The sequence below is a fragment of the Cuculus canorus genome, chromosome 2 (assembly GCF_017976375.1).
Source record: "Cuculus canorus isolate bCucCan1 chromosome 2, bCucCan1.pri, whole genome shotgun sequence".
NCBI lineage: Eukaryota > Metazoa > Chordata > Aves > Cuculiformes > Cuculidae > Cuculus > Cuculus canorus.
The window spans coordinates 69,519,412-69,531,373 of record NC_071402.1 but is presented as its reverse complement, the minus strand read 5'-3'; positions in this window follow the sequence as shown (position 1 = coordinate 69,531,373).

Below are 11,962 nucleotides of genomic sequence, written 5' to 3'. Positions count from 1 at the left end.
GTAATTGATGTCAAGAACCTGTCTTAGATAAAACATTCAAATCTTATTATGAATAATACATGGGAATGGAAAACATTTACCCAGCTACATCTAAGCCCAGTGCACTGAGCAGAGGACTGTACTAGCCTGGGTAGTAGCATCTTCCAGAAGACTGAAGAAGTCAAAAATTTTTTCATCATTTCAGATAATTAACTAAGTTCTCCTTTGCCAATCCAAGAGCAGACAAAAACACAGGCTATGAACACACACACACACACACACACAAATCTTTTCTGCTTCTGGTGCACCAGCACAGGTGCCATGCTTACGTGCAGCAAAACAACAGATGAACTTCTTCAGAGGTTTCAGGGCAGTCTCAACTGGAGGTTAGGTTGTTCCGTGCTGCTGATCATCAGCAACTACTCCCAGAATGACTAATAGAGGTTTACCTCACAGCCACTTTTCTGCCCCGATTCTGCACTCCCATATGCCCCATATTCCTGAGCTTCCCAGTGGCCATAGCAACATCCTCAATATTGCTTGGAGTGCCAGCTCTTCTCTCTTTTTGGGTAGCCTCCGCTCTATGAAAGAATCCTCTTGAGTAGGGAATCTGTGCACTTCACATTTTAATCTCTGACCACTTCACAGAAACCTGGTTTCTGACATTTACCATTTACCAGTTGGCCCAGTGCATTGTCCTTGTCTTTCCATGCCTGGTGACAGCACTGATTGCTGCTGATTAGCTTCACAGCGGAGGAACCAGCCTCAAAACATGTGTGCCTGTGCCTGCTGACAGCATTTCTTAGGCACCTTCCCGTAGCCTCTTCCGCTGTTCATCAAGGTGACGTCCCCATCCTTGCTGCAGGGCTCAACTATGCTTGTTGCGCCCTGGAGGGCCGAGCTTCTCCTCTCTTCATTCTTCTCTAGCCAGAGGGCTGGCTGGACTAAACCCCAGTAAGCCTCTCAGTAAGAGCTACTGAATCAACCTGGGCACCATCTGTAGTCAGGAAGTCGGTATCTCACTTCACCAGGTGGGAAAATGCTCATCTAAGCACATATTGTAACCCGGGTAGCTTGAGCATCTGTTGAGCAACACTGCTCTGGGAGCTGATCATCTTCCTGTCCTTACATGTTACAGATCTTTACTTTAGTATTATTCTCGTTTCAGGCACAAATGGCACCGCGACTGAAAAATAAGGAGCCCTAAGGGATTTTGTGACACCCACCTTACTTGCTGCCTCAGGATGCACACGCAGCCCTACTGTCTCAAGATGGAGCAAACATCTAGGAACCATCCTCAGAAATCATGGAGAGGGTCAACCAGGAAGGGAAGGGAAAGGGGCAAGGCTAGGGAACACAGAGACCACCCCACCCCCTGTACAGGCTTTAGGATAACTCTCAGCACTTATACAAGCCCAAGAACATGGACCCCTGCCTGTGCATTGCTTGGCAGTTAATTCAGATAATAGCTGTGCCAGGCTGAAATTGCTCCTCCGGATCATCTCTGTTCATTTATCTGGTGGGATGTCCCTGCCCATTGCAGAGGGGTTGGAACTAGACGATCTCTAAGGTCGCTTCCAATCCAAACTATTCTATGATTCTATGACTGTGTATACCTTTCGAATTGCCATTTGCAGAACTTTTCCAACAGGTTTACTTCCAATGCACTTATGACCAGGCTAAAAAAAAAAAAAAAAAAGACTGACTCTAAGGCATCCAGAAGCATATATACAGCTTGAAGAAAAGATTTTGTTTAATTTGCAAGCCCTTTGGTGCTTTCAGATGTAATTCATTTATGCAAAAGGGATAAAAATGTTACTTATTGCAGGCCAGCATATTTCCAGACAGATCTAATCATCATTAGCCTTTCTGATTTCTGAGTAAACAACTTTCTCAAGTATTAATCATAAATCTACAATATTGTTTGGAATTATTTTAGCTTTGCACATTAGCATCAGCTGCTGCAAGATGTAAATACAATAAATTTGCTTTCCTATTGCTTGTCAGAATATTGTACTTGTGCTGCTTTAGTATCCCAGGCTTAGATATTGCATTCCTCCCCTGAGGTCTAACAAACAAGAATTTCAAGAGGGCAGAAAATGAATTTCTAGCCCAAGGGGAAACGTTTCATGAAAAAAAGTCCCATTGTTGATATTTTTCATGGAAAACGAGCTGAAAGTGGGAATGAAAAAAATAGTGCTGGAGTGGTTTTAGCTCTAAGTGCCACTGAGGGCCTGATAAGAGCTGCAGTTCATCATTTTTGAACCTCGTCTCTTCTGCACGCTAGGGCTCCCAATCAGGCTCATGCAAGGCATAGAATCACTAGCTTGTAAAGGAACTACTGGATCATAGAGTCCAACCATTCCTAAAAATCCCTAAACCATGTCCCTCAGCACATCATCCACCGGTCCTTTAAATACCTCCAGGGAAGGTGACTCAACCACCTCCCTGGGCAGCCTCTGCCAGTGCCCAATGACCCTTTCCACGAAAAATTTTTTCCTGCCTCATTGGGTACAGGATAGGAGGAAGACTGTTGCTCTGCATAAAGATGTCAGGCAAGGGAGGCTGTCTGGTTAAACCTAAAATATAATTCAGGAATCATTATGACATTGGGACTGACTAAAAATCATTATTTTTTATTGGATGTATTTTTTTTTTCAAAAAGGGAATTTCTTTATTCCTGTGGATAGCAAACAGTTTCCATAAAAACTAGAAAAGCCCATTTTGTCCAACGAATATACCAATGGAAATAATTTAGGTTGTATTTCGAAATACCACCTTGCACTTTGAAAATCTTCCTGTTTTATCCAGAAGGAATTGATAGCAGACAGGCAGGGTGGGTATCAAGGTTGGACAGCAAACAATTTTTAGTGCACAGATACACTTCTCTGCTCATTCCTTTATCACTAGAAGAAGGAAAAGACATATCAGTGCATTAAAGAGCATTGCATGCACTGCCACATTCCCTCCTTAATCAGCGAACTGATGTGTAAAAAAAAAAGGCACATAAAATCCAAGCAGGCCCAAAGTGCCAAGAGTTCCTGGCGAAGCAGCATGCAGCTGAGGTAACCAGCTTCTCCAACTTGCTAATTACCTTAATCCATTTTCAAGGAGGGAGTGAAAATGTCACAATAACATACTTCACTTTCACTAATCGATACCACGAGCTGCAAAGCAAAAGCACACAATAACCTTATTCAGATACCTTTGGGGTTTTAATGCTTAGCTGCTGCAAACTAAAGAGGTTAAATGATGAAAATACAGAAGAATCGCTTGCTTCACTTCTCCTCTCTGCTGGGCAACCTTCAGAACAGGCACAGCTGCAAGTTAATTGCTCTGTTCTGATCACAAACAGACACAGCATCTCCCTTATGCTTCACCACTAGCTCTATTGCTAGTGCTCACATCAGTCAATTATGAGGCTTTTTCCTCTGGCTTCACCAAGCAGTGGTAGATGTGCTCCAAGGAGAATGAAAGCCTCCTCAGGAGTCACCCACTAAGCTAATGCTACAGCAGCAGGATGGCTGGAAGCTCTTTTTTGTTGTTGTTTGGAGTTCGTTTTGTTTTATTTTTGTTGCTGTTGTTAAATACAGGCAGAACTTGGGGGTATTCAGGGAGAATGTCCCGTTCCCTCCTCTTTCCCAAAACTGTCCGCTTACCACTGATGACACAAATATGCTTTTCCTGCATCCCTGGCACGCGCAGATGTTTCTCTCAGCTCTTTGTATAAAACTCCCTCTGTGCTCCGGGTCTTGTATGCACTGAGAGTCGAAAGAAAGCAAACACCTTTCCTAGAACAAATTTGACGATAAAAATAAATCTCCATGGATTTAGAAGGTTTTTAACAAAACTTACTTTTTAAAAAAGAACTTATTTTAAAAATAAAAGCACTCTGTGGAAAACTTTCCTTTGAAAGACAAATAAAATGAAAAAGGACTGAAGTAATTGGTTAGAAAGTAATTAGAATACTAAAAGCTTGTTAGCTCACATGAGTGGACTACTATGAAATAAGATTATAGCTATTTAGGAAGGGCCAACGGGAAAAATAATTAGTTTGGTGTATTAATAATTTTATTTACTTTTATATTCTATCTTTATTCTTACAGGGCACAAGGATAAACTTAGAAGTCACTTCTTAATAATGAAAATTAAGAAGAAACATAGGATACCGGAAAAGTATGCTACATGTCATCTGTATGGCCGGGCCCAAAGAATTGTGGTAGTTAACGGAGTTAACTCCAACTGGAGGCCAGTCACAAGGGGTGTCCCCAGGGCTCGGCACTGGGTCCAGCCCTGTTCAATGCCTTTATCAATGACCTGGATGAAGGCATCGAGTGCACCCTCAGCAAGTTTGCAGATGACACTAAGCTGGGAGGAAGTGTCGATCTGCTGGAGGGTAGGGAGGCTCTGCAAAGGGATCTGAACAGGCTGGACTGCTGGGCCGAGACCAATGGCATGAGGTTTAACAAGGCCAAATGTCGGGTCCTGCACTTGGGGCACAACAACCCTATGCAGCGCTACAGACTAGGGGAAGGGTGGCTAGAAAGCTGCCTGGAGGAGAAGGACATGGGAGTGTTGGTTGACAGCGACTGAACATGAGCCAGCGGTGTGCCCAGGTGGCCAAGAAGGCCAATGGCATCTTGGTTTGTATCAGAAAGGGCGTGACCAGCAGGTCCAGGGAGGTGATTCTCCCTCCATACTCGGCACTGGTGAGGCTGCACCTCAAATACTGTGTTCAGTTCTGGGCCCTCACCACAAGAAGGATGTTGAGGCTCTGGATCGGGTCCAGAGAAGAGGAACAAAGCTGGTGAAGGGGCTGGAGCACAAGTCTTATGAGGAACAGCTGAGGGAACTGGAATTGTTTAGTCTGGAGAAGAGGAGGCTGAGGGGAAACCTTATTGCTCTCTACAACTACCTGAAAGGAGGTTGCAGAGAGGAGGGAGCTGGCCTTTTCTCCCAAGAGACAAGGGACAGGACAAGGAGGAACGGTCTCAAGCTGCACCAGGGGAGGTTCAAGCTGGACATCAGAAAAAAATTTTCACAGAAAGGGTCATTGGGCACTGGCAGAGGCTGCCCAGGGAGGGGGTTGAGTCACCATCCCTGAAGGTATTTAAAGGACCGGTGGATGAGATGCTCAGGGACATGGTTTAGTGGCAGATAGGAATGGTTGGACTCGATGATTCAGAAGGTCTTTTCCAACCTGGTGATTCTACGAGTCTATGATCTAATAAGGAACATTAGGTAGCTAGTTTCCATTTTTCTTTTCTTTTTACTGTTTCTCTGTTGGGAAATGGTTAAGTGAAAAAGGACATGATTCAATAGAAAAGCTTTGTGAGACACGTATTGTATAAATGGAAACTTTGTTAAACTCTGAGTGTGGATATGGACTAAAAGAACAAGAAGGCATGCAAGGAGGAATCTCTAAGAAGAAACTTCTGAAGGACAAGCGAATCTTTCCCAAAGGAACAGGATGGAGCACCGAGCCCAACTGCAACTGTAATTGTAACTGCAAGAAAATAAACGGAACTCGAAGTAGCAACATAGCAATAATGAATTAACAAGGGACAATGAATTAATAAAGAGCAAATAGTTTTAAGTAACTAATCATGTATAAGTTGTAACAAAGCATAAAGCACAAAGCACAAAGCATCTTTTGAATGTTAGGGTATATAATCCGGGCTGATTTTGAATAAAGTCGAAGCTTGCTTTATCACTCATATTGAGTCGTCTGCTTGCTTCCCTCGCCCGTCGCATTTCTCTAAGCTGTCAGTTGCAGACTGTGGTAGCCTTTTCCTTTCCCAACAGAAAGCTATGAAACAGGCAAGAGGTTCAAGAGCTTCTTGAGATATGATGCAATGATTTTCTGGAAAAGTAAAGAGGAGAGGGAGCATAGCAGGAGAGAAACTTTGCTCTGCCAGAAGCTATGCAACAATGTGAAACTTAAGAACAAGAAAAACAGGAGACAGGGCACGATAATCAGGAAAACCATGACAGAAGACCATTAATTTATAAGGTTAAAAATAAAAGCCAAAGACACACAACAGACCCAGAGAACAGCAACATTAACAGTAAAGTACGTAAATTAACATATTAGCAAGATCATAACGATTACTTCGCAGTGGGAAGGGAGCATCTGGCTCTGGGCATCAGAGCAATTAATGCAGCTTTGCTTTAGAATTCACTGAAAAGGATCCAGCTAAGACACGGATGAGCAGAAAGACTAACGCCCAGGGAAAGGGTGAAAGAGCTAAGATGGTGCCAGAAAAGGAGCAAGCCAGAGAATAGTCTGGTAAGGTAGAAAATACCTGGGCTTATTTAACTGGCTAGATCTGAGGAAATACACCCAGTGTGCCTGTAAGCCTGTGGGGGGAACACGACAGAACTGCGACAAGTTTTTGTTGAGCACTTGGAGAAAGACTGGCACTGGATAATGGGAAAAGAGACGAGCAAGACGTTAATCTTAAAAAAATGACTGAATAAGCCAGGGATAACGGAGCAAGTGGTTTCAATTTAAATTCCTAGAAAAGCACTGGAAAATAGTTATCTAATTATATGTGAACATGCAGTAAGCAATCAAAATACGAAAAAATCACCATCAATAACTCATTGAAAATGATCACATCAAGTCAATCTGGTTTTGAACCCATTGCCATACCAGGATGTAAAAATCTAAGAGAGCCTTGCATTTGGGTTTTTTGTGTGTGATATTTTTCCCCTGTTGTTGTGGTTTTAAGGTGGGTACTTTTTTCCACATTCAGCTATCTTTGGAAAGGAGAAATAATCGGTCACTGAGTGAAAAGGACTGATCTCAAGGGTCCTCAAAAATACAGGAGTTTAATGACGTTCCATGAAATGGTATCTCTTTAATGTTTATCTTTATTTCTTTATTTTACACTTGGTATTTTGTATCTTTGGATATCAGGACCACACAATCTGGCTCCCCACTGTGACACTAGCCCTACGAAGTATTTTAAACCACACAGTAAGATTTACACAGCACCCTAGGGTTCAGAAACACCAGATGAATGTAAATACACTTTTCAGTGTGCACATGAAAGCGCACTGCAATGGCATCCAGAGCTGTTTTAAAAATAATTATCTGCATTAGTCATGGGGTTGAGCGAGGAACACTTTCATAAAGGCAGAGTTGTCAGCCTCCATCTACACGCAGTAGAGCGTGGGGAGGTGCAGGCAGAGATCTCATCTATTAAACCAGTTGATAAATACCTTACACCACTCAGCAGGAAGAAGTAAGCTGTGAACCATAAAAACATATGTGAATTACCTCCTAATTTTATTAGGCAGGAGCTCACAGTACAATGTTACAGACAAGGCAGTTAAGCTTGAGTTGCATCTCCCAAGAAGTCAGATTCTGCTCTACAACTAACAAGGGAATTCAGTGCCTACTGTTGATAATGTCTTCAAGGGACATCTGCAATTTGTTTTGCACCAAAAAAAAGATTGCTCACAAGCTGTTGGACAAGAATACTCTACCTCCTCCTCCAAGTTCTTCCAGCTCTTCCCTCTTGTAGATTAAAATCTTTTTAGCTAAAAATACATCTCCACCACAAATGAAGAACTGCAACAAAAAGTACTTTTGTATTTTATCAAGTTATTATGACTACTGAAAAATCTTCTTAGAAAAACCATGCTCAACCAGCCATCTTTGATGCCTCTCCTGCAGGAAAATCATTAGCACAACTGAGATCTCATGGGACACATACAAAATGCCCCAAACCTCAACACATGGCCATAAATCCAGAGGGCAGGAGTGGCCCATTACAGATCACAAATGTCCCTAGAGTGATTTACCCTCAATGTCTTTTTCTCCGCTTTCTTTAAATCATCCCCTAATGGAGACCAGAGTCTGTGAGAGCTGGGGTTACAGCACACGAGCCCCTGGGGCGGGGACCAGGTGGTCGATGTGCCAGGGCTTGATGAAAACTTCTGAAGCATTGCAGCTACCTGAGGAGGGATGCATGTGCCTGTGAAAGTTCAGATGAGAGGCAAGAGGCCAAGAACCATGGGAGAAGAAACCTGGTGAGTGGCTGCAGGTTGTTCACTGTGAGGGGAAAGGCTGGGAAAGGCAGGTTGCAGTACCAGGCTGGGCAGGCAAAGTGCAAGGGGAAGGAGACCCAGGTGGGGGTCTTGGTTGCAATAAGTGTAGAGACATAACAGAAGAACGTAAGAACTCCTGGAAGTTGTGGACCGTGGTCCAGAAATCTAGCTGCCCACAAATTATCAAGAGATACAAAATAATCAGTTAGATTCTTCTTCTCTTGACCACCCTCATCACGTTACCTTAGCCCACTGCACCAAGTTCTCCTCGTCTAAATAAAGCAAACAACTGACAACCACTGGCCATTGGAAAAAACACAAACTGAACTCCACTTTCTAATTGTTCCACCTCCAATAAATAAGAGAAAAAACCCAAACCTTTTCAACAAAAACTCTAAATTATCTCCTTTCCTTTAGCAACCACCTACAACACATGCACATAACTGGTGGCTGCATTGCAGACACCATCTGTTCCAGCACAACAGCACCTCACCCACTTCTACCCACTCAGCATGACCAGAATTTAACACTGCATGCTGTGTGTGCAGGGGAGGCACATGTGTTGCAAGTGATGAAGGAGAGCAAACTAGGATAAGGAAGGGACAATTACTGCTAGAGGGGGAGCAGAGTGCAGCTGAGATGAACCCTTACCTTCAGAAGGATGCCAAGTTGGCTACGCTCAAGAACAAGTGGAAAAATTCATCTTGGGAAAACCAAATGTTCAACCATCTTGTAAACTGCTCAGTCCTGATGTAACCACCCAACCGTATTTCTACCTTACAACCAGCTACAGCCAGTAATACAGCTACAGCCAGTTTTTAGTGTGAAACTTCTCTGTTGCAGAACTCCACAGAATATTTTTATAAGTAGGGGATCCCATTGAACACATGTAAACCATTCTGGAAGCTGGCATCAGGCCTGGCATGGGCAGAGGACCACAAGTTAGCCTGCAAGTTCAGTTCCCTGATCTGACAGGGAACTGTGGCTGTGAGCACCACTCAGCCTCTGCACCAAAACTTACCCATGTGCAGAATAGATATAAATAACTGCATCTCACACTATAGTAAACCAAACTCTGCTTGGCAACAAGATACAAGATGTTCACAGTACCTTGTCCATTGGGGGCTATATAAAAAAAAAGTATTCTCTTTTGCAAAATTTCAGTTTTGCTACCTTTTATTTTTTTACCCATAACTAGGGAATAAAAGAAAGCTAGCAAGATCCTTGCATTAGAAAAGTAGATTTTTTTTGGTATATTTTAAACAATTGGTGCAGGTCAATCAAGATCCTGTTTTCACGAAGCAAAAGGATCACAGTGAGAACAAGTTTTTTGCCGAGGATTTCAATTCTCATTCCATGAAGGGCTGGCTCTGCACTCTGTAAGCTTCCTCTCAAGGCATGTTGCCAATGCTTTACTCCAGTTTCTATGACTTTCTTCTTTCTTCATTGCTACAGTTGGATTATCCAGGCTCCAAACAATACTGTTCCCTTTGCACTTTGATGCTTTAGAAACTCTCTCAGTTCTCATGACTCAACTTCTGCTCCTAAAACATCTGCTGAAATTACTAGTGGCAGTGTCCCTATTATCAAGCAGTTATTGGAACAGAGTACATTTACTTGTTTCTGTATTTATCCTGACTAGGAGGAGGATGTCACACACCTGCTTCCTTAGATACCATAGTTTGGTTGATTATGCACTTGTGAAGAGTTTTGTGACTTCTCTGAACTAACCTGAAAACCCTTTGGAAGCAGGATGACATTTGACAGTTATTTACAATGCGTCGAGCACTCTAATTTTATCAAATGATAAACTTGACTAAGAATTGGTTTGATAAGTAAACAAGACATGATACGTAAGTCAGTTTAAATATATGTTGAACACAATCAACTACATAAAGTATTTTAGTTTTCCTATTCTCTGTCATTTAAACTCCCTGGAATACTAGGAAATCACTTTTCTAAGTCATCAGCCTTAAACAAAAAAATCATCAGTCTACATAACCTTGTAATGACAAAAAAGCAAACAGTTTACACAGATAGCAATAGAGCAAGCAGCACCCAGTGTTAATTGAACAAGTAAATCTATGTATGTATTACAGGAATCTGAAGAGCAAACACTATGCATATACATAATAAAACCAGGTTATATACAGTTTTTTTTCAATAGTGTGAATCAAATTTTTACTTTGGTACGAATATTACTGTGACATGGTAGGAAAAAAGCACTCCTTATTTACACATTATTTATATTACCTATATTGCCATCTTCGTTTTAGATGCCCCCCCTTTTAAATTCTTTTTATGGTTGAGATGTCAAACTGAATTTATGCTTTCTCTGCCTTTTTTGGAGCTACTTTTGTTATTCACTCATACATTATATTTCATACATATGTATATGCACATGTACACATATATGTCTCTCTATATACACCCCCTCCCCTTCCTATCCACTTGATAGAGACAATATTTGAAGGTAATGCCATTTAAGCAACTATTTAAGACTCCTTTGTACGGCAGCTGCTAAGATGAGGTTTCTTAGTTACACAGCTCAAGAGCTTAAAACTATTTTCCCGTTTTTTAACTGGCCAGTTGTGAGTGCTCACTGCTGTATCTGCCAAGCTGAGTAACAGACGATAAACAGGAAAATAACAATAAGGCCTGCATGAGGCCATGAAAGAACAGATGACTATGGGAGTGAAGAAACTTTCCCATTCCAAAGGGGTATCAGGCTGGTTGTAGCAACCCTCGCTACAGCAACTGCAGCTGAACTGCCTGTTTTCCTTTGTAAAAATCTCTGGAAAATGGGGAAAAGGAAGAGGAGGAAGAAGTTCCCTGCTAAATGTCATCCTCCTGCTTCTGCAGAACGTCCAGTCACACTTTGGTCTTGTAGGCCTTCTGGGTAGCATGTAGGCTCTGCCAGTCCTAACTCTCATTGAGCCTGATGTTCTGTTTCTCCTTAGTTCCTGCTTTACTCTACACAAGGAGGCACATTATTCACTGTATAAGAGATCCAACAGAGGGGTAGTATATTCCCAGCTGCGTGCCAGGGGCAGCTAGAGATTCTTGCCCATTCTTTGACATCTTGTTCTCTACAGCAGACAGAGCTACAGAAGTAGCAGAGGTGCAATATCACAGTAAAATTGCTGCAAGCAAATCTCGGAGGACAAAAATTACATTCTCTGTTTACAACACGAGTGTCCTCAGCATTAAGATTTCTGAGCAACACTAAAGCAAAGAGAGTAGATTTTCTCGTAATAGTATTTCTCAAACTCAATAAAAGCCCAGCAGCACAGGTGAAAATAATACAGCCGTGACTCTTCTGAACAAAAAAAAATGATTCTTGCAGCCAGTCTGAATACAGCAATAAGTACTTTCAAGGGCAAAAGGCACTTCATTTTCTTCCATGTAACCAGAAGGCTGAAGTTCACTACATCCTCTTCAGCTAATTATTATACGTAAGCAAGCTGCCCCTTCTTGTAACCAGCAAGCTTACACTAACTTGAAATCCATATAAATGAATGTGAAGATCAAAACCTGCACTATACCTGTATTACGTTTATATTAACACTTCTGAATAAGCATGAGCGGAGGAGCTATCCAGATCAGAGTAGGACCAAACCCATTGGCAATCAACATTCTTATGGTATTGTGTGTGCTGCATGGATGCATACAGTGAAATTTTTCACACACCCCTCCATCTCATTATTACCATCAGAATATCTGACACCTTAGTCTATACCATCATTTGTGCTAGTGCAACCGGAGCGTGCCCAAGACAAATACGCGTGAGAGACAGAGCTAGTGCTGAGGGAACTTTCTTCCTACCAGTGTCAAATAATTTATTGCTAAACTCACTGAAAAGGCAAAAATAAATCAGAATACCTCTGCTTTAAAATACAGCATTGCAGGTGTCTGAGCTCCCCAA